The 21,740-nt window shown below is 37.7% G+C and overlaps 1 protein-coding gene across 8 annotated transcripts in view; it reads left to right on the plus strand.

Annotated features, from left to right (window-relative positions):
• LOC108976791 (protein alan shepard) overlaps positions 1 to 21,740 on the plus strand; it is a 536,538-nt gene that overhangs the window by 200,698 nt on the left and 314,100 nt on the right. The window contains exon 1 of one of the 8 annotated variants that reach the window (XM_018946125.1): positions 4,033 to 4,080. The exons of 6 other annotated variants lie outside the window; for them this stretch is intronic. The gene's annotated coding sequence lies outside the window, so the exon portion shown is untranslated. Of the gene's footprint in view, positions 1 to 4,032; positions 4,081 to 7,208; positions 7,261 to 21,740 lie in introns of those variants that run through there. One more of the 8 variants, XM_018946126.1, reaches the window with a different exon arrangement.

The following is a 21,740-nucleotide window of genomic DNA, read 5'->3' on the forward strand; positions in this document are numbered from 1 at the left end:
AGCATTGTTACTGTTTGCCAAATGTCAGCGACCAACTACACAAACACACACACATACACACAGTCGGCCGTAGTCGAAGTTGCAGCGTTGCACGGCGCTTTTTTGTTCATTTTCGTTTGGTTAGATCCGGATTCGCGGTGCAGCGAGTGGCAGAATTCCTGTTGTTGTAATCGCTGTTGTTGTGATTACTATTGTTTTGTTGTTTTTGTGCTTATTATTATTTTCTTATGCTTGTTGTTATTTTTATCATTGTTGTTGTTAATATTATTTCTGTTGTTGTTGTTGCGCAAGCGGTTGTTGTTGTAGATTGCAACAGTAAAAACCGCATGCAACGCGCACTACTGAGTGGCAGTCAAACAACAACTGCAACACTATTGCAACAAATAACAACAACAACAACAACAACAAACAGGCCATCATGCAACCATGCCACTATGCCACCAGCCATGCAACGAAACCACCGCTGCTGCTATTCGCTCGCCTAACGCAGAGTTAGTGGATTTCTGCTTTGGCAGAAATCAGTTGGATTGCGCTTGTCGTGTTGACTGGAAGACTGCAAAAGCAATTCGCGAATATTTGCGAAACCGCTCAGCCAAACGCCGTTAGTGCCGTCAGTGGAACCACCAGCGCTAGCTCGCCGTTGCCCCATTGTCAGTCAGCGGGAAAAGTGTGTTTCGCGTCCGTTCGTTACTCTGTTGTGTCGCTTTTTTAATTTCTTTTTATTTTGTGTTTGTTTGCTTGCCGTCGGTCGTTGCAGTGTGTCTCGGTCGTTGGTTAGTTCGTTCTTCGCGTCGATTTCGTTTTTCCGCAGGCTCGCCTTCATTGTGGAGCCGGTTTTGCGCAAAACGCCTTCGGCCAATCCACGCTTTCGCCTTTCGGTGACTTTTGTGTGGTGTACAGCTACTTTTTTCCCATAAGCGTGTATACTCGCGCAACAACTACAACAACAACGACAAAAACAAGTGCAATAAACTTTTCCTTTAAAAGTAATATGCTGTTTTCGGTTTTATAGTGTTAAGTGCTACCTATATTTCGTATAACGGCAAACCTCAACCGGGTCTTCACGGATGTGAGCGCTCGCTTACTTGACTAACCCATTTTAAGAGCGTCGTATATAGCATTGTATGTACTCGTATGTATGTATGTATGTAGTTCGAAATGTTCGTGATTTTGGGTCTGCGCGCAAGCCCGTAAGCTGTTGTAGAGGCTTAGTGTGTGAGAAGCAGATTGTATAATAAATATTTATTGCTAACAAGCTGGGCTGGGCGCAGCTCAAATTTTACATACTTAACGAATCAAAAACGATTGTTGTTGTTAAGATTTATAAAAAAAAAAATGTTACAATAACAAAAAAAATTTATATAAATCTTTCTAAGAATTGAACATTTTAGAGTTGAGCAAAAAAAATATTATAAATACAAGAACAATATTAATTATGGTTGAAAACAAAATTTTATTATAAATACTGTTGTGAGCAAAAAGTAGTAATACTCTTTATTTTAAATTTCGCGCGAAAACGCCTTCGTCGTAAAAGAACTCTATAGAAAAATGTACTAAACGACCTCTAAAGCTTATGCTTATTACACTCTTTTTGGCTGTTTCTGCAAAAATATGTCTAGAAGCACTTTTTCCTCGGCAATCGTCATCAAGTTAAAGCTGCATGAGGATTTCTTAAGAAAAAAATGTTCTAATCAAATTTATTGGAGGATGTTAATAGCTTGCAGATCATTCCTATTTTTAAGCAACTTTTTGGTTACAAATATGAATATCAAAGCTTCGGGAGATTTTCTGATAAAAAAGGTTCTCGGAACATACAACTGTGACCAAAAAATAATATGACTTATGAACAATTATTATTCAAAATCTGTATCGTCCCATCAAAGTAATCCCCTTGGTCCCAAAACACTTGTTTCAACGTTTTTCCTATGCTCGAAACAGTTGTTAAAGTCAATTTCCGGAATAGCTTTCAATGCGCGTAGCGATTCACTTTTAATGCATTCAATTGACTCAAAACGGCTTCTTCGGCGCGGTTGCTTGTGTTTACTGAAGTCAGAATTCACACGCATATATCATCATCACATAGCATAGATATTGATTGAAAATTTGACGAAAAACTCAAGAAGAATCAATGCAGAATGCGACTGTGCATTATCAAGGTGCAGAAACCAAGACTAATAGTCTCACGCAAACTACGCATAGCACCCTAATCTTATTGACAGTTTGACCAGTCGGAACGAATGCGGAGTGCACTCCACATTGATAATTGAAGAAAACCGTTTTTGACCTGATTTGATGTGTTTTTTTCGTCTTCGATTCAGCTTTGCCACGATATTCGGCCGATTGATCGTCTGCTTCCAGGCCGTAAGCACATATTAAACACTCATCGTGTATTTACAAATTTCTGAAGAAAAAAAATTTAAATTCCCAATCTAAGGACATTTAGATTTTGTTTTTATTTTGAATCGGATTTGATTGCTTAGCCGGCAAATGAAAGTAGGAGATTAGGTTATACTGGCCAGCTGACCTTTTTTTCTTCTTTTACACTGTAATTTGAGCTGGAGTATTCATCATACATAACGACAACGCTGTTTGCGAACTTCAAGAGCCACTTGATATATAATTTTAATACTTCTTCTAGTCCTTTTAATTACAAAGCGCCTATATATCTAAGACAAGTTATATCTTATGCCCAAACGGCTAGCATGAAATGCCAATAAGGTATTAGGCCTTCAATTATTGTGCAGCCACATCGTGTGAGTAAAAATTATAAGTGTTTTCCTTCGGTCTAGTCTTGCTGAAGATTTTGGCGATCCTTTATGTCCATAAGGCATTTCATCTTTCGCTGATCCGTCCGTCAGCCATTTGGAAATTTCACTGCTTAACATTTTTATTGACTTTCGTATTTCCCGTACTGATTCGGTGTTCAGATGGATGACACTTTTGACATTCTCATCATCTTTTTCGTTTCCCGAAATTTCTTTGTGACCAGAAACCCAGCATATGCCGCTTTTCGGTAGCTGCTACATCTACTATCTCCCTTCTGAGGACATTCTCTGACGTAATGCGATGTGAGATTATTGCCTTGGCGTTCGGTTATCGAAGTATATGTTTCTCATCTTTATATTGTTTCCTGTATTGTTAGCTCAGCTTCTGTCTGGAAGATACTAAAGTCTTTAGGAAGCTTGTAGGACCGCCTGAGATACTCCTCCGAGCAATAGATTCCGGCTCCCATTCCATTAGATATTTTTGATCGAAAGTAATCAATTTTTGTAAGAGGAATACAGGATGTTTTATTTATTGACGAGTCTCTAAGGGAAAATTTGAAGCTCTTGATATATTCCGCGACTTCGTATAAATAATTTTTATACTCTTAACATGGTATATTAGGTTTGCTATGAATTTTGTAACATCAACGTTACGAGCTGAGTCGATTTAGTCACGTGTATCTGCATATAAGCGTACTAGTCTCTTAATTTTTGAAATATCGAACAAGAATTTTGCATATGTGCTTTTCTCTCGAAGAAGCTGCTTATTTTTTGATAGTACCGATTCGAAACGCTCATCAAGACAAATTTGTAATGTCTCTGGTTCATATACAGTATTAAGTTTTCTAAGCATGTTAAGTATCGTATCAAACTTGGAATTTCGTACAAACAACAATAACATATAAACATTGGTCTACCATATTTACATACAAACATGTATGTGCTCTATACACGTGTACAACTAATTTGAATATCAATAATGGCTACACTGCAGTTCACTCTATCTCAGCAGACTTCCATACAAATAATTCATAAATATTAAAATTGCGCCTAAACCCAGCATGCTAACAGCTTAACCATACCCAAATACATACTTATACATACACACGTATAATATCTGTATATATTATATATGGTGTACACGATTACATCCAAGTGAATGCTAATACATTTACATGAGTACCTACAAATTCTCCAAACACAGCGTTACCAATTGCAATAACAGTACAATAGAAAAGAGCGCCAACTGCAGCACAGAGTAGAGACGCCAAACAAACTAACGGCGTACAACGGCTTTGTCAAAACTATCGACCAGGTAAGTTGTGTAGCCAACAATAATGCATACTTCGGCTGGTGAGGTGTGGTTCGTGTTGTATAAATTTGTTGCTGTTGCCAACTGCCAATTTCGCTTATAACAAAATAGTTTCTAATAAGAAACTATATACATACATATATAAATATGTATACAACTGTAAAAGTCAGTTTGGCGTATATTTTCAAACATTACTCTGTGTAATCAGACGTAAACCCGAAAAATATGTATGTATAGTACTTATGTGGTATTTGTGTCGTTGGCTTTTTGGCTTTTGCTCTTTGCCATTAATCATTATCGTTGTATTGTACATATATGCTCATTAATTTGTTTTATAGCAATTAATTAATTTTACTAAAGCTCTCCGAAAGATGTATTGGCATCTTGTTATCGTGTGAAACTTGCAAACATTAAGGAATGTGGTCCAAACTTACGCCTAGGTGTCCTAAGAATATGGCTGGAGGTCGTGTGAGTCGAGCCATGTTCGCGTCCGTATCATGCCCTGATTAACCTTTCTTCGCGCTGTATCTCTTACTGTAAATACTGCTGCAATGCCGTCCGCGTAGCCAATTCAGCAGGATTCGTCTGGCATTTAGAGTTTTAATATAGTGTCGTAGCTGATGTTCCACAAGCCTGGGCCTAGAACGGATCCTTCTGCTGCTCCTCCCGTGACCGCTATTTGCTGCGATCCATCTCTAGTTTGTTACAGCAGTCATCTGTTGATAAGGCAGCTCCGCACCACATCTCTGAGGTAGTCGTGAATTTTAAAGCTTATTTCGAGGGCGTCAATTATGTCCACCCATCTAGCGCTGTTGAAGGTTTTTCGGACATCTAAAGTCGGCAGCAACACTATTCTTTTTTATTTATGCCATCGACGCAGCGCGGTTTCTGCGTTTTCAATGAGTCTTTTTATAGCGCTAAGAGTTGATCTGCTGGATCTAAAGCCGCGTTGTCTTGTCCCGTGAAGACTTTGGTCGGATAGACACTGCAGTATTTCGGAAGCTTGAAGGGCCGCCTGAGATCCTCCCCCAAAAAATAGATTCCGGCTCCCATTCCATTAGCCATTTTTGATCTGAAGTAATCAATTTTTTGTAAGTAGAAGAGTGGAGGCTGTATTTATTGAAGAGCTGAGTAGATTTGGACACGTGCCGCTGTATAAATGCAAATTAGTCTCTTAACTTTTGAAATATCGAACTGAAATTTTGCATATGTGCTTTTCTCTCGAAGAAGTTGCTTATTTAGCACACCCTGTTTCCTCGCAAATTGTCGCCAAAGGGTGACGCTAGAAACGGCATAATATATTTTAACCGATTGGTAGGCCCTTGGTTTTGCGGGTGATTAGAAATCTAAAATATATTTGTGCTGTTATCTGATTTATGTACACCGTTAAGTATTTCATGTTATTCTCAGCTTTTGCTTGGAAAGTAAAAGCATAAACTAATCACTGGTTTCTTTATCGCTTCCTAATAAAATTTATTGTCGCTTACTTGCCACAAAAAAACTTCTGTAAATGGCTTTTAATTAACTAATAAAAGGAAAATTAATTATAATTGTACGAAATCGCGGCATAAATCAAATTGTGCAAAATTTATGGGGATTTTAAAAAGTTTACAAGCAATTCAACAAGTTGCAAATGTGTTATTAACCAGTAAGTGATTTTTTTTTCCAATACTAGTGCCTGCAATATAATACAAAAATAGTCAGGCATCATAATTAAATGTAACGGCAGTGTAACTGCAGCTTATGGTGCAATTACCATTGGCGTTGCAGTGGCAGTGCGCGCACGACTCGCCAAACTCGTTTCGCTTTGGGCGATTGTGTCTGCTGTGGCAACAAATGGCATGGCAACAAGAAGGGAAAACGAAAATAAAACAATTTAAGTTTAACAAAATATTTTTCAGTGAAGAATTTAGTGCCACTACTGCGTCTATTAACGTTGCCACTTGTGTAGCTGCCATTCCCATTTCAACATTTCAGTTTTGCCCACGTATTTCTACTATTCTCCCTTCCAATTGCCTTCTCTTTTTATACCCTGAACAGGGTATATTAAATTTCTCACGAAATTTGTGACATCCAGAAGGAAGTGTCGGGGACTCTATTATATAAATGATCAGTATGTTGAGCTGAGTCGATTTAGCTATGTCCGTTTGTCTGTCTGTATATATATGAACTAGTCCCTCAGTTTTTAAGATACGGTTTTGAAATTTTACAAATGTAATTTGCTCTTCGTGAAGCTCATTTGTCGGAACTGCCGATATCGGACCACTGTAACATATTGCTGCCATACAAACTGAACGATCGGAATCAAGTTCTTATATGGAAAACTTTCACATTTAGCAAGGTATATTCATGAAATTTGGTATAGATTATTTTTTAAGAGAACAATGTAATCTCCGAAGAAATGATTCAGATCGGCTCACTATAGCATATAGCTCTACAAACTGAACGATCGGAATCAAGGGCTTGTATCAAAAGCTTTCGCGTTTGACGTGGTATCTTCACGAAATTTGGCATGGATTACTTTTTAAAGGCAGCAATTTGATATCGGAAAAATTTGTTCATATCGGATTACTTTAGCATACAGCTTCCATACGAACTGAACATATATGTAGTTACTAACATAAATGCACCTGTGAAGGGTATTTAGCTTCGGTGTAATTGTGAGTTAACGTTTTTTCTTGTTTTTTATATGTAAAGTTTTAATGTGCCACATTCGCCACAACGCCAACTTGTTGCTGCAACGCATACAACATTGATAAGCAGTTGCAAGTGCATACATACAACAACATTTATACAGATATGATTATAGCCAGTGGGAAAAATCTGAAGAAAAGTTAAAATTAGCGCATAAATAAATATCTGTATATCTGTGTTGCAAGAAGAAAATACAAAAAAGGTAAAAAATTTATAAAACCACAAAAAGTTAATCACAGAGTGTGCTTTAATTATTGTCAGACGCGGTTGCAGCAACATAACCATTAAATACGACCTGTGAAATCCGAGGCTCAAGTGATAACCACAACAACCACAACAGCAACCGCTAACGCGCCTTTATCGCACAGCAGCCAAACTGCAAAATACAAAAACAACGTCTACAACTTTTTTCGTAAAAATATTATATAATATTTGTCGGAATAAGAAACAAACGCTCGCTTTGTTGCGACTATTGATCTCGACCCGAAGGTATGTAAAAGTTTTCAATTCGCACAATCAAACATGCGCGATAAGTTTTGTGGACCAACTGACAAATTCTTGGCAGTGGTTCGTAATATATTTCGAACTTTCAATTGCTTTTTTTGTGTGTTTTCCAGAAAGTGTACTCTCAATATACTTGTAATTAGATGCTATTAATTTATTAAATAGTACAGTTTCATTTATTTCAATTAAACGCCCAAGCGCGAAACTTGTTTAATCTGTTCACCTAGGCTCTTCCATTTAACCACCTGATTATGTATTTTTTCGTGGGAGTTATGAGACATTTAAGTCTTCTTTATGGCACGCATTTCTGAGTTTTGTCATGAATGAGGCTGCCACTTCGCTGTTTTTTCCTTGTACTTAAAAGCGAGGGTAATAAAAGAATACATGCTCAGAGTCTATGTCAATGTCGCCCTACATGTCGTACAGCTTCGCCGTTCCAATTGCTCAAAGGACCATACATTTTCCAAAACACTTTTGTCTCGAATACTCTTAAGGCGGATGGTCCATGCCTCTGGAACGTATAGCGGTAGAATTTAATCTTTGTTCGGCGAGAGAGGACTTTACTCCTTAATTGCCTACTCAGTCTGAAGTAGCACCTCTTGCCATGAGTTATTTTGCGCTGGATTTTGAAGCTGACATTTTTGTTGGTGTTATTGCTAGTTCCAAGATTGACGAAATTATCTACGACATCGAAGTTATGGCTGTCAACAGTGACTTGAGAGCCAAGTCTCGAGTGCGCGAATTGTTTCTTAGATGACAGGAGATATTTCGTCTGGCTATCGTTCACTACCAGGCCCATTTGATTTGTCTCCTCATCCAGTCTGGAGAAAACATCATTAAATATCATCAGCGTAAGTCAGCAGCTGTACACTCTTATAGAAGATTGTACCTTCTTTGTTTAGTTCTGCCACTCGCATCATTTTCTCCAGAAGTGAAGAAGTCACATGATAGATAGTCGCCTTGTCTGAAATCTCCTTTGGTATCGAACGGCTAGGGGGTCCTTCCTTTAAAGGCACCACCTTTTCGTGCTGCCAATAGCAGTTTTGAAATCGACGATGAGGCGGTGTGTCCTGTTTTCACGTATCTCGCCTAGCGTTATGTCGTTTAAGAGACTGTGGCAAGGTCTAGTAATTGTAGAATCAAAGCCCTTGATTTTTTGGGTGTTATATAGTCCCACAATTTTCGAGATATTTATATATATAGATATAGATTGCTACTAACAGTAACGGGACACTGCAGCATATAGATGCCATACAAACTGACCCATCACAAATAGTTCTTGTATGGTATTGAGAAGCGCATTCTAGCTTCAGTACAAGCAAAGTTAACATTTTCCATGGTATTTTTTAATTTTTATATGATTTTATTAAATTTCCTTCAGTTGAATAAAATAATTTTGCAAAAAATGTTCACGTTTTCTAATTGCTTATAATAAAAAGAACTAAAATATTGCGAAAGCATTGAAAATTGCTTTTAATTACCTGCAACTGCTGCAGTGCAATAATTCTTCGGCGGCAATAGCGAAGATAGATTTCAGTTTGCTGCCAATATCATAACCTTCCACACCGCAGCAGCAGCAGCGATTGAAAAACATGCGCTAGTTCTTGCCCAAATGGTGCTTGTCACTCCGCAATTTCGGTTCGACACAGAAAGACATTTGCTGGCATTTGTGTCAAATGCAGTACTTTTTCACTTTCCACTTAGCCTTCAAAGAAAAAAAATTTTAGCTTTTTCTGTGGCTTTGCTGGCAATTAAAATTGCATTTGTCTTTTGTCATGGCTAATGTTGGCAAAAGGCTGCGCACACATACACACGCGCACTCGAGTGCTTACCAACCCGAAAACCTAGAATTTTATTTCGGTCTCTTTTACTCTCTCCCTCGCTCACTCGCCGCCTGTGCGACGTTGATAATTGGTTGCATGTTTTCTTGTGTGGCAGTTGCAAGCACGCCAGCTGCTGCACAGTTAGGAAATAACATTTGTTACCAACACGTACTCAATGGTCGTTTAGTGCATTCAGCGGCAATTTTCATACACGCACACACATACAAACGTATGTGCTTAGAATTACGACCACATGCGCATTTGGTGAGCACTTGCAATTTAATGCTTAAGCTTTTAAGCTTAATCTTAATTTTTTTGTGTGAGCGGTTTTCGCATGCTGCTCTGCCGCTGCTCTCGTACGCTCCGCCCACCATTCGAGTATTCGTGCTTTACAGTGGTGACCTTTCAACCGCAAGCTTCTTCTTCCATTAAGTGACTTTTTGCTGCTTCTCGAATGCGTTTTAGTAGCTCATTGATATCCATTCTTTCCTTTTTTTGTTTGTTTTGCCTTTATTTGTGGCATTCTTGCTCTCTGCACTCACTGACTTCGAGATATTTACTACTCGCAGGCATGTTTTCCTTCACAATGGATTTAGCACAATTATTTTCTAATTTATTTTATTTCATTATTTTATTTTTTGTTTTTGCTTAGTCTTGTGTTTCCTCTTGGAGTACACTTCATATGTTGTGTTGAGATTTTTAAAGTAGTTTCTTAACTGTTGTGGTTTCAATAATACTCATTTATGATTAAATAGATCCAGGAGTAAAGGATGGCTTACCGTTACCTTTTTCCAAAAAGTAACTATTCTCAAAAGTCGGTATGTACTTTAATGATATTGTAATCCCATGAAAAGAGAGTTCTCACTGTTTATTACAAGTTTTATTCTTATCCTAGACTCTATGAGCTGTCGATATTAAAACGGAGGAATTATATATCTAAGCGTAGATTGCCATATATAATATATTTTTTCCCCCCATCTGCCATCGAAATCGCTTAGGTCTCCAGGGGGTCGCAGTAATGGGAAAAGGGTGTTAGTTGACAGGATTTGACCAAGCCAAAAATGCAAAGATGTGTTTTTTGTCAGGATCTATTCTTGTTAGATAAATATCAGTTTTACTTTGCTGCGGTATTCGGAAAGAGGTTGCGCGAGTTTCTTTCTATTTTTGTGTGGTTGGATAGTATTTTAACTTCAAACAAGCATTTCACTAGCAGGGAGTCATTGAGCGTATAAATAGCTTTACTGTTAATGTGGTGCCGTATATTGTCGTAGTTCGTCGACGTATTGCAGTAGCGTTCTCTTGATGTTCCAAGGATGCGGTTCCGCTCCAACTAGTTGATTGCGAGAAATATTACTGTGAAACTGCTTGTAGAAGAGTACGTTAACCTTAAGCACGCGGACCTCACTATGAAGGTGCTCGACGAGGAACATCAAAGACATACTGTGATGGTCCAAAATGAGCTGTTCATGGCTCTATCTTGGTCATTTGCATTCTGCTGCAAACTAGGGACTACGGATTTTATGACTGGCCGGTTGATTGCCTTGTAAGTGTGGCGCAACGTTCTTTTGGTTAGCGACTGGCAGATCTTCTTGCCGCTCAGTATTCTGGTTATCGTGGGCGGTCGTGTGTGGAGTGAAGGAGTAAAGATTATCAAACATAACACCCAAAATTTTGCTGTGGCTTGCACCATTAACAAAAGTGTTAAGGTATGGCCTGTACTCGAGTTGTAATTGTGGTCGCAGTGAATTTAGAGGAACAATTTTTTGGGTTCCTTAAAATCAAACATTGAAAAAATTCAAGAAGATATTAGGTGTTGAAAAAAAAAACGAGGAAGAAGCGAGATATAGAAGTTAAACAGTGGCGTGTAGAGGTTACCACTCTGAGGAATCCCCTGTTTAATTTTTCATTACTTACAATTTTTAACTAAAATATTTCACATAGTTAACAATCGCTTGAATTTATTTTCCAATAATGTTAAAACCGCTTCTATTGATTTTGGAAAATATGCCATCTATCGCTTACTTCAATAATAATCAAAAAATAAATCAAGTTTAAATACGTTTCTTAAAATCTTCAAAGATAGGAAGAATATAGGATGGGAAGAAAAGTGAAAACTATGTCAACTATGGCGATTGCTTTCCTCGTTCAACGCCTTAATAGCGTTGTGGGGTTGATGCTGATACCTCACGTAGACAGCGATCAACGTTCACAGATCGTTTGTGTTACCTGAAACCCTTATAATTGATCTCTAGATCCGCATAGATGAACGAGGCGTTTTTTGCTCATCATAAATGTGTTAAGACGGTTTATGTCAATCCTGGTCTCTTCACATTTGTCGAAGGTTTGTCTGCCGTGATATCTCTGTCTCAGTCTGGCAAAAACTGGCCAGTAGAGAAAAATGTGTCCAATTTGTCGCTCTCCATGTAGCTTTATCAAAGAACGGTCCAACAGAAAAATGTATTCGGATCGCGTTTGAGTCCATTCGCAAAGTGTCGAGACACAACATTTACATTTTCGGCGAGATTGGTTTTGCTAAGCACAAGTACTCTGGGTTAGAATGATCTTGTAGTCGCATAAGTTCTGATTGTAGACCAGCGTTTGCTGAGCTTATGGGAGGTTCATAGGTTCAGTGCCAGAACGCGAAAGGACACCATTGTCTGCGTTATTTATATGCCTAGAAGAGCTTATTTCTCAAGGTTTTATAAACGTTATCGTATGCATTATAGAATACTGAGGTAACTAATTTATAAATGATTACCTATTAATAGTAGATAAAAGCAGAATTTCATTTTTTATTACCTTCAAACCCGATTACAAATTATGCAAGCGAAATTCAATCGTTCATCTACATTCTTGCACGCTTTAAGACAATTAAACTAGCAAAATTAATTAGCCTCGTTAATATCGCATTTTATGAGGTTAATAGCATTTATTAACATTTTCGCACTTATTGCTGTGCTTTCGCAAAATGCTTGCAATAGTGTGCACACACACACACGCACACGCAAATCGCTGTCGGCGTGAACCACAAGTGTCCTTATTACAACCCAACTTTGCCTCCATTAACCAGCTTGATTAGCTGGCTGACAACAGTGGAAAATGTTTGGCGTTTATGTGGTTGTTGCCAACAGTTAAGTCACTCACTCAATTAAATACTTACTGGCCCAGCCACCCGTTCATCAAGTCGGCTGCTGTCTGCCTACTTGCCTGACTGCTGCGTGCTAGTTCACACACCACTACAGCTGCACCTTTTGTGTTTGCCTAAGCCATTGAGTGCGAGTGTGTGTGATATATTATTGCCTGCTGCTGATTGCAAGCTTTGTTTTGTTGTTGTACTAACTCGATACGCAAATTCAATTAATGTGTCCGCATTCAATTTGAAAGTTTTGCAATCAATCAAGTGGCTTGATTAGGCTTCATTCATTTGAAAATCATAGAAGAAAGAGAAGAAGCGCAAAAGAGAGAGGCATAACAAAAGGGGCAAGACAGGTGTGCTCTAGTCTGGGTAAAGGTGTATAGTTTCAGATATTAGATGAAATAAATCGCATTTATTTAAAGTGAAAGGATTACTTAGAGAGATTGAGAATCGAAGTATGGTCACATTTATTTTAGTTGCAGTTTACTTCATAAAATACATCATAAGCATACGAAAGGCTGCTTTTAGTGCGTCAGAAAATATCTCAAAAGTAGAGGCAGGCTGATGAGTTGATCATTCTTGGCCGGATAAGAATATTGATCCATGCCGGTTTCGTAGACGCGGCGGTTGTGTGAACGGCGTTAAAAAGTCTCGCTCCATATGCCGTTCTGGGTGTAAGATCGTCTATGGATTGCCAAAACGGATACAGGACTTTCAGTAACTGATCAAAAATTCTTAGAAATGCTCTTTGCTTACTGCTCAGATAAGTTTCTTTTTTTGCTAAAATTCTCTTGGCTTTTCTAACGGGGTCTTTCTTTCGTTTGCTTTTCCTGGCGGATTCTGCGTCGTATTCTCTCAGATCTGGAGTGTTTTCATCTAGCCAACGTTGCTGCTGTCTCTTAATTCGCTGAACTATGTCAATGTAGTCGTATATTTCGCGCAGCACATTCTTCCATCGACTGCGGTATTCTCTTCACAAATAGCAGCACGAGGATGATGAGTGACTTGTAAAATTTGATTTTTGTTCGTCGAGAGAGGGTCTTACTTCTCAATTGCCTACTCAGTCTGAAGTAGCACCTGCTGGCAGGAGTTATTTTTCGTAGGATTTTGAGACTAATGTTGTTGTTGGTGTTAATATTGGTTCCAAGATAGACATTCGTGGGTGTTTCCCAAGATTTGGCGCATTTTGAATATTTGGTCTGTTCTTGACTTTCACTAGATCACCTCTGATGGTTTTACAGGAGTAAGTCTCAGCTTGCACTCATAAAAAAGTTTTTGTGTTGTATGTGTTATTTCCCTGACAAGCTCTAGGCTCAGTGTATATTTCTATTATGAAACATTCGTCGGTTTGGAAATCGTAAGACCCTTTACAATTAAAAGAGTTCGAAATATTGAAAGAGGAGCTTTCCCAAAATTATAAAAAAGAAAAAACGTCAATGAATAATTTGCAAGCGGAAGCTTCTGAATTTTATTTCCGGTATTCTTCTTCGTTAACAAATTGTGTTGAAACAATTTTAAATTAAAAAATTTTGTCAAAAAGTTCAAACCTTATTTATATAATATTTTTTTCTACCACTTTTTCTACGTTAGACCACGAATGCACTCTCTTTGAATATTGTCAGTCGCTAAGCTATATCTTTCACCACAAACGTTGATCCAAACGGATCATCTTCCACTCCGCATTTGCACAAAGCTCATTTGCAAATTAAGTATAAAAATTTAATTACACCGTTATCTTGCCCTAAATCACACAAATATTTACACATTTAACCTACATCTGTATATTTGAATGCGTCCATTTTAAAATAATATATTTAAATGTAAATATTTCCTCACTCTCCGTGCGCCGTACTTTGCCTTGCATAGCCTGGCCTGGCCTGGCCTGGCCTATTTGCACATCCATCCATCCAACCATCCCGCTATCCTAGCTGACTAGTGCACTTCAAACGCTGCTAGAGCTCCTTATGTCCCGTTAAAAACTCAAAACAAAAAAAAAAAAAAATCAGCCAAAGCCTAAAGCTTGTTGCTCTAAATAAAGAATTCAGGTTGTCTTTATGCACGGCGCTGGTTTGGTCGGGTGCGTGTTGCGTTACTGGCACCGCTGTCACAACGTTGGTTGTCTCTCTGTCTGTCTGGCGGCGGTGGGACGCAGCGTTGCAAGTGCGTCGTTGAAGTTTTTCGCTTATCGCTTTGAAGCACAAAATGCACTTGACTCGTTTTCCGTTCTCTTTTCGCTTTGGCAAGGCATTTTGTGGCGCAGCATTTACCATTTGCTTTAATTTCGGATTTTATAATATTTTCGGTCGTAATGGCAAAGTGTGTATGTGTGTTGCGGTAGGAACTTTCTAATTTAAATTTGTTGATCTGTTTTTTTTAATTTGGTGGGGAAAAAAGGCTTTTCCGCTGCTTAAAGGCAATATCAACGTCGTAAATATCAAAAAAAAAAATGCAATAAAAGTCTAAAATGTATGATACGTCTAAGTCTTGATGATACGTCTTATAAAAATGAGGAAAGATCAATGAGAAAGATGTTTTACAAAATGCCTCCAGCTTATTCTTAAACGTGATCAGCTGAGTCCATTTAGCCATAATATATACACGACTAGTCGGCGTCGTTATAAAACCGTTCTGAAATTTTGCAGACGCTCTTACTTCGAAAAAAAGCTATAGTACTTCTGTGACGGAATCAACTATATAGCATAGCTATAGTATATACATACATATCTGCCATACAAACTAACCGATCAAAATCAATTCCTTGTAAATATAACTTCTCGAAATTTGGCACAGGATATCTTAGAGAGACACGCAACAAACACCTGAAGATTATTTTTGGATCGAGCATTAATAGCATATAGCTGCCATACAAACTGACCGATCAAAATCAAGTCCTTGTATGGAAAATTTTTTTAGTTGACAGGGAATCTTCACGAAATTTGGTAGGGGTCATTTTGTAAAGCAATGCAACAATCTCCAAACAAATTGTTCAGATTGAACACCTTTAGCATATAGCTGGCACACCCACTGCACGATCAAAATCAAGTCCTTCTATAAAAAAACTTTTCCATTTAACAAGATATCTTCATAAAATTTGGCACGGACTATTCTCGAAAACAACGCTACAAATATCTGGATAAATTATTTAGATGGAACACCTATAGCATATAGCTGCCATACAAACTGAGCGATCAAAATCAAGTCCTTGTATGAAAAAATATTTTAGTTGACAATATATCTTCATGAAATCTGAAAGAGATTATTTTCCTAAACAATTCCACAAGCTCCGAAGAAACTGTTTAGAACGGACGACTATGGCATATAGCTGCCATACAAACTGACCGATCAGTACTAAAATAAGCATATTTATATACCCCGTTTTGCTACCAAAATGCATCTATCAAAGGTATCATAGTGTCGGGGCTGCCAAAAATCGATCGTTTACTGCTGTTTCAAGAAAAGCTCGTTTAAAGTTTTAAGTTCTTCAGCTGATTGACGCGAACGCTGCGACACTACATTGGACACTACATTGGCTTGATTGAACAGTGAAATAATGCTCTTCACCATTCTACCAATTGAATAATATTTTTAGGATCCTAAAACTTACTTTAAGCACAAAATAACTCGAAGTTTTAGAAAAATTAAACTATCCTAACCGCACTAACCGAATGGATCATAAGTCGGTAAGAAAATTCGAAATTTATTAAAAATGCAATAAATGTAGTTAAACTTCACTACATTTATATATACAAAACAATAACAAAACAATAATATTTGATTGCTAATATAACAAAAAATATATACATATATATTTCAACTTCAGTTAAACGCGAAAGCTACTTCACCTATAAAAGCTCGTCTGCTTGCGAATTGCATTGAATAACCGTTACTTGTTCTCTGCTGATTACTTTCTGCTGTCTTGTGTGTATTTTACATGCTTGTATGTGTGTGTGTGTGTGTGCGTTTGGCAAAACGCTAATAAAATTAAATCGACTGCACAGAGTGGCAAACAGACAGACAGACAGTTAGACAGCGCCAACTGAGCAACAAACCGCACTATTTGTATAACGGTAAAAAGCATACGAACCACGAAGCAGTAATTGACGAAGACGGACATAGACATATGCGAGGAAATATACATGCTGTATATAAACTATAATATATATGTAATCATAGCGTATATATGTACGTATGTTGTAAATAGCCACACACCTTTGGACCAGCAAATGCGCACCCAATAAAAGCAAAAACAACAAAACTGCACATTTCATACCAAAAACTGAAAACTTAGCAGAATTGTATTAATCTGTCTGCATGTGCACTCAAACATACTTGCATATATGGAAAAAACACACCTTACATGCCGCCATATGTGGCACAGCGAGCGCGTGTGTGGCAAGGTGTGGTGGTGTCTTGCATTCCTTTACCATTACCGTCATTTGTTTTTGGATTTGCTTTAACTTCGTGCAACGATTGCAGTTTCTTGCTGCCCTCCCCCTTTTTCGCTTTCCTATCATCCCTCTTCTTCTTTCCGTGATACCACTCCAGCTCGTTGTCCGTATGCTCGGAAGCACTTAGAGCGCTTTGCAGTCTGTTTGGCTTCTATTTGCGTTTGCCTTGCCTAAGGTACTGATATAACAGTTGGTATTCAGCACTTTTACAGTATACAACATCGAAATTTAATTGGAATGGGTACTAAATTGAGCTTACAACCGATATTAGATGCTGGTGGGACATGCGGAGAAGATTTCGCCGCACAAATTTTCACAAAACAGTTATTGTTTATGAGTTTTATTTATCATACATATAATATATCACAAAATTTTATAACATAGCATAGCGTAACATACGAGTATACCACCATAACATGGCATAAAGTCATAGAACATTAGAAACAGATGAATTTTTTACGTAAAAAAATTTATATAGGGGTAACATATAATTAATTAAAACAAGAATAGCTTTATGTAAGCCATCTTTACTAGTTTCAAAAAATGATATAAATTATCGAGGTTTCCTATTTTCTTAAAGAAAAAACACAGAAACTTCAAATTTACTTCGAATTTTTATTATCCTTCTAAAGAACATTCCTTGGTATTTATTTTTTGAAGATTATCTCTTTGAAATGTTGGCCGCGGTTAATTTTTTCAATTTTCAATAGTTTGACTGGTAACTGGCGCGTGACACGCAATGTTTTGCTCCATTTTTTATAGTAGGGGGAAGCATCGAAAGCCGCAGTGTGGAACTTCAATCCGGTAAACTTAACCTACTCGCAACACAAGACTCTGCCACGAAGCCACCAGCAAAGTATTACTCCATTGGAGGGACAGAACATTTAAGTCTCCTCTATTGTGCAGACTGACAGACGCCTCATATGTCTCAGTTTTGTCATTATCGCTAACAGCATTCCATTTATCAATCGACTGACAAAAGAGTGTCGTTAAATAATCGACCGTAAAACTACGGCCGAGTGTGGTTTTTAGTTTCTTCCTTGTAGTTAAATAGTGAGGGCAATAAAATAAAACATGTTCAGTGTCTTCCATAAACACTGTACACGTCGAATAGTTCGGACTAATGTCATTGTAGAATCTGTAAAGGTAGCTTCTAAAGCAGCCATGTCCACTAAGTATTTAGATCAGATGGAAATCCAGGTCCCCACATCGTCTGTCTATCCACGAGTGGATGTCCGATGGGTCCAGCTCCTTTTAAATGAGGAATTTCAGCGCTCCTGTCACATTTTAGGGCTATTCCTCTCGATATTAATCTCCTCTGCTATCGTCGATATTTTTTAGGCGCTGACAGTTGTGGAAAATCCATTAATTGATGCGATGCGTGGAGAGTGGCGCCGCATTGTTGGCAATTTAATAGTAAATGCTTACTTAATGAAAAAAAAAATTTAAACAATTAAGCTCTGCTTCCTTCAAAACTAAAATTTTTGTTATTCCAGACTTTGTTTGCCACAATTTTTCTTATTTCTAATTGGTTTTCGTGCCATTGTGCACCTGCATTTGTCCGTCCACCTGCATGGTGTGTGACCGTTTTGCTGCCATTTATGGCCCATTCATTTGTTGATTCTAAATTATTTTCTGCAAAGTACCTGCCTGCCTTCGCACACACGCACACACACATACACACAACCAAACTTGCACACATTGTATTTACCTGCAATCCATAGCTTAGTCCATGCTCTCCTCTAGCTAAGGTGGTGGCCACAGCTAGTCCGAGCCATGCGACGACGCAATTGGCATGTCTGCATAATTTAACTGTCTGCTGAACTTTTTATATGTAAATAAAGGAAAATATAAGAAAAAAAGAGTTGCCAACAATAATAAATGTGTAACGTAGACTACAAAATGTTGGTAGCACAAAAACAACAAACAACAATGGCATTCAATCTCCACTCAATTACTTCATTTATTTGTTAGTAATTTCGTTTGCTTGATTCCCTCCATAGTGATTGTCTGCATGTCTGTTTGTTTGTATATTTCCTTCCTCACTTCCCCTTTAAGTCTCTTCTCTTTCTTTTTTTCTACGTACATATGTGTATATGTGTGTGATTATCGGTCGTGGCGTTGAAGGATCCAATGCAAATTTTATGAATATGAAATTGAATTTTTGTCACAACAGCTGCAGGCCAGCAACTTGCAAAAATAAGCACCGTTTTCATATTTGTTTGCCATTATGAAAAACCGTTTGCACCAAAAGAAATTGGTTTTATTTGCTTTCATAAATTTCCCTAGATTTTTGTTAATACTTTCCCATTATATTGCAATTAGTTTTGCTTTATTGGGATCAGAGGAAAATATTGTGATTACAACTGTTGGTTCGGAACACTACTTTTGAGATGAAAATGAAAAGAACAACTGACTGATTTTAGGTTAGATTTTCAGTGTTTAAAACCTCATAAGTTGGTTTGCAAACGGTGTAGGGGTCCCGATCTTATAATCAGTAGATTTTCTCCAATATTGTCGAATATGTTGTATACACATTGAAGGTTAGTCAAGAAAACACATTTCAGTACGGTTACATTGAAGCTGCAGGGTATTATTCACAGGTAAAGCTTTTATAACTTAGGTCATCTAAGGTTAAAATGTTGATGCTAACAGAAATCTCACTTGGTCTGCTTAGAAAGGCGGTACTTTCCGGTACCTAAATAATTTGTATAAGCAGGATCACTAGACTTGACAAAACGCTTTGAATCTATTACAAATTTGTTGAGACGACTTATGTGAGTTTTGGCTATGTCTTTTGGTTCGTAGAAAGAAAAAACTACCGAGATTTTTCAGCCTCAGACTCAACAAAGGACAATGGATGTTTCCACATCACCCGCTTCATAAAACTTCGACACCTAACGTCCAGCAAGTTTTGTAGCCTTACTGCATGCCGGTAAGAACTCCTACTATGGCTCCAAGATGAACTTTGGAAATGACGATTACTTCCTGCGTTCAACTCTGGAACAAAATGATCCCCCAGTCGCAAAGTCGTCGTGGTCGTCGATCAGCGTCAGCGATGCTCACGCGTTCATTAATCCAATTTTAGAACTCAAGATGACAACCGAGTTCCATTTCCATGTAAGTGGGACAAGGTTGCTCCTTCTAGCCAGCTCATCAGCATTGCAGTTGGCAGCGATTTTGCTGTAATTAGGCAGCCAAACGAGTTTAATGAGGAAGTAGCTTGATGCTGTTTCTAGAGTGGACAAATAGACACAGTTTGCGAGTTCAGCGCTAATATTGCTGCTTTACTTATTAGCAGCATTTCTGCCACACAAACACTACAGTGGTCCGGTAGCGCAAGATTAAAGGAAAGATTTTTACAAAAAACTCTTCCTTCTATATTCGACTCATCTCCAGCGACTACACCCCATTCACATATTCCTCGATGGTATGGGAGCAGAAAAAAAGTCGCCAAGAGTAGATTCCGTGATGCAGTGGTCGAAGTGTTCAAAAATGTAGGAGAAAGCATTTCGGCATGTCCTGGTACGGACCTCCTCCATATATCCAGCTTTCCTGAACCTTAGATCACACTTTGCAGCAATATACCTGCCGCCAAATTCTCGGTTGCTATTTATGATTGATTTTGATCGCTCAGTTCGAATAAAGCAACTTTATGGTTGAACAATTTCGTGGTAGATTATAGCGTGAAGATAACTTGTCAAAATGTTTTCCAAGCAATGTCTTGAACTTGATCAGAAAGTTTGTATGACAGCTCAGTTACACGAGTATACTAACCTTTTCGATGTCAGCAATATCTTCGTCCAATCTGAACAATATATTGAGAGATTATAGCGTTGCTTGGATAATAATTTCGACAAGTTATTATATATTGTGTCATAAAAAAGTTTTCCCAACAAGAACTCAATTCCGATCGATCAGTTTGTATGTCAGCTATATTCTATAATATTTCGATATAGGCGGCTCCGACAAATGGACAGCTTTTTGCAGAAAAAAGGACTTTTGCCTAATTTTATATCGATATCTGAGTGCTAAGGGGCGCACAGACGGACATAAGTAAAGAGATTCAACTCATTATGATCGCTGTAATTTATATATATATATATATATATATATATATATACTTTTTATAGAGTTTTCAACATTAATTTCAGGTTGTTACAAACCTCGGTGAAACTTATTATACTTCATTTATAACATTTGAAAATTTCATAAGTATATTTTCATCTCTTTTTCCCGCTTAAAGCCGTTTTCAGTTAAGAGCGTTATTAAGACGAAACCCCAACCACACATGCACACTGTGAGTATGTGGTACATATACTTTATACCTACAACACATACCGATCAATGAGTTAAATTGTATAATGAGCAATACAATATGCACAAATTAATAGTTTGTGTGTCATTAATAGTGAATTAATTGCACATTTGCATATTGGCGATAAGAATGTGTGTTGAGGTAAATTGTGCAATTGAAAGTGAAGGTGAAATAACAATTAGTACACCAGGGAATATTAATATTATGATTTCATAGCAGCGAAATGAGGCGAATAAATTAAAAAGAGCAAAGCAATTTGTCTGATTAAAAACCGCGGAATTCAATTTTAATAAGTGACGGAATGCCTAAGAAATTTTCTAAGAAGGCGAAGAAACATAAAAAATTTGCTTGAGACATGAAGAGTATTATATTAAATATACATAGTAGTCTTTATACAATTAAATATCATAGTGGAAAAATTTCATATCGGCCTTCTAATATCAAATCCTACTAAATTGAAAAAACATATAATATTATAAGCCGTAGACGAGCCGGATGACATACTTTTTTGCAATGTGTAATATTGTGGTCAATTCGTGCATTAAATAGAAAAATTTCGCAAAACAAAACGATTTGGGCCAAGTTTTGCGAATTTGTCGAGAACTTCTTCTGCGGTGGCTTCAACGTCATGAAGCCTGTGCCGCAACGCCAGGCCGATTAATATGTCTTGAAGATCTATCGTCTCAAGGCACGTTTTTATGCGGCGAAAAAAAAGTGTGCAGAGCTCGCATTTGTCACAG

Source organism: Bactrocera latifrons, unplaced genomic scaffold, assembly GCF_001853355.1.
Source record: "Bactrocera latifrons isolate USDA-ARS-PBARC rearing strain unplaced genomic scaffold, ASM185335v1 scaffold_8, whole genome shotgun sequence".
Classification (NCBI taxonomy): domain Eukaryota; kingdom Metazoa; phylum Arthropoda; class Insecta; order Diptera; family Tephritidae; genus Bactrocera; species Bactrocera latifrons.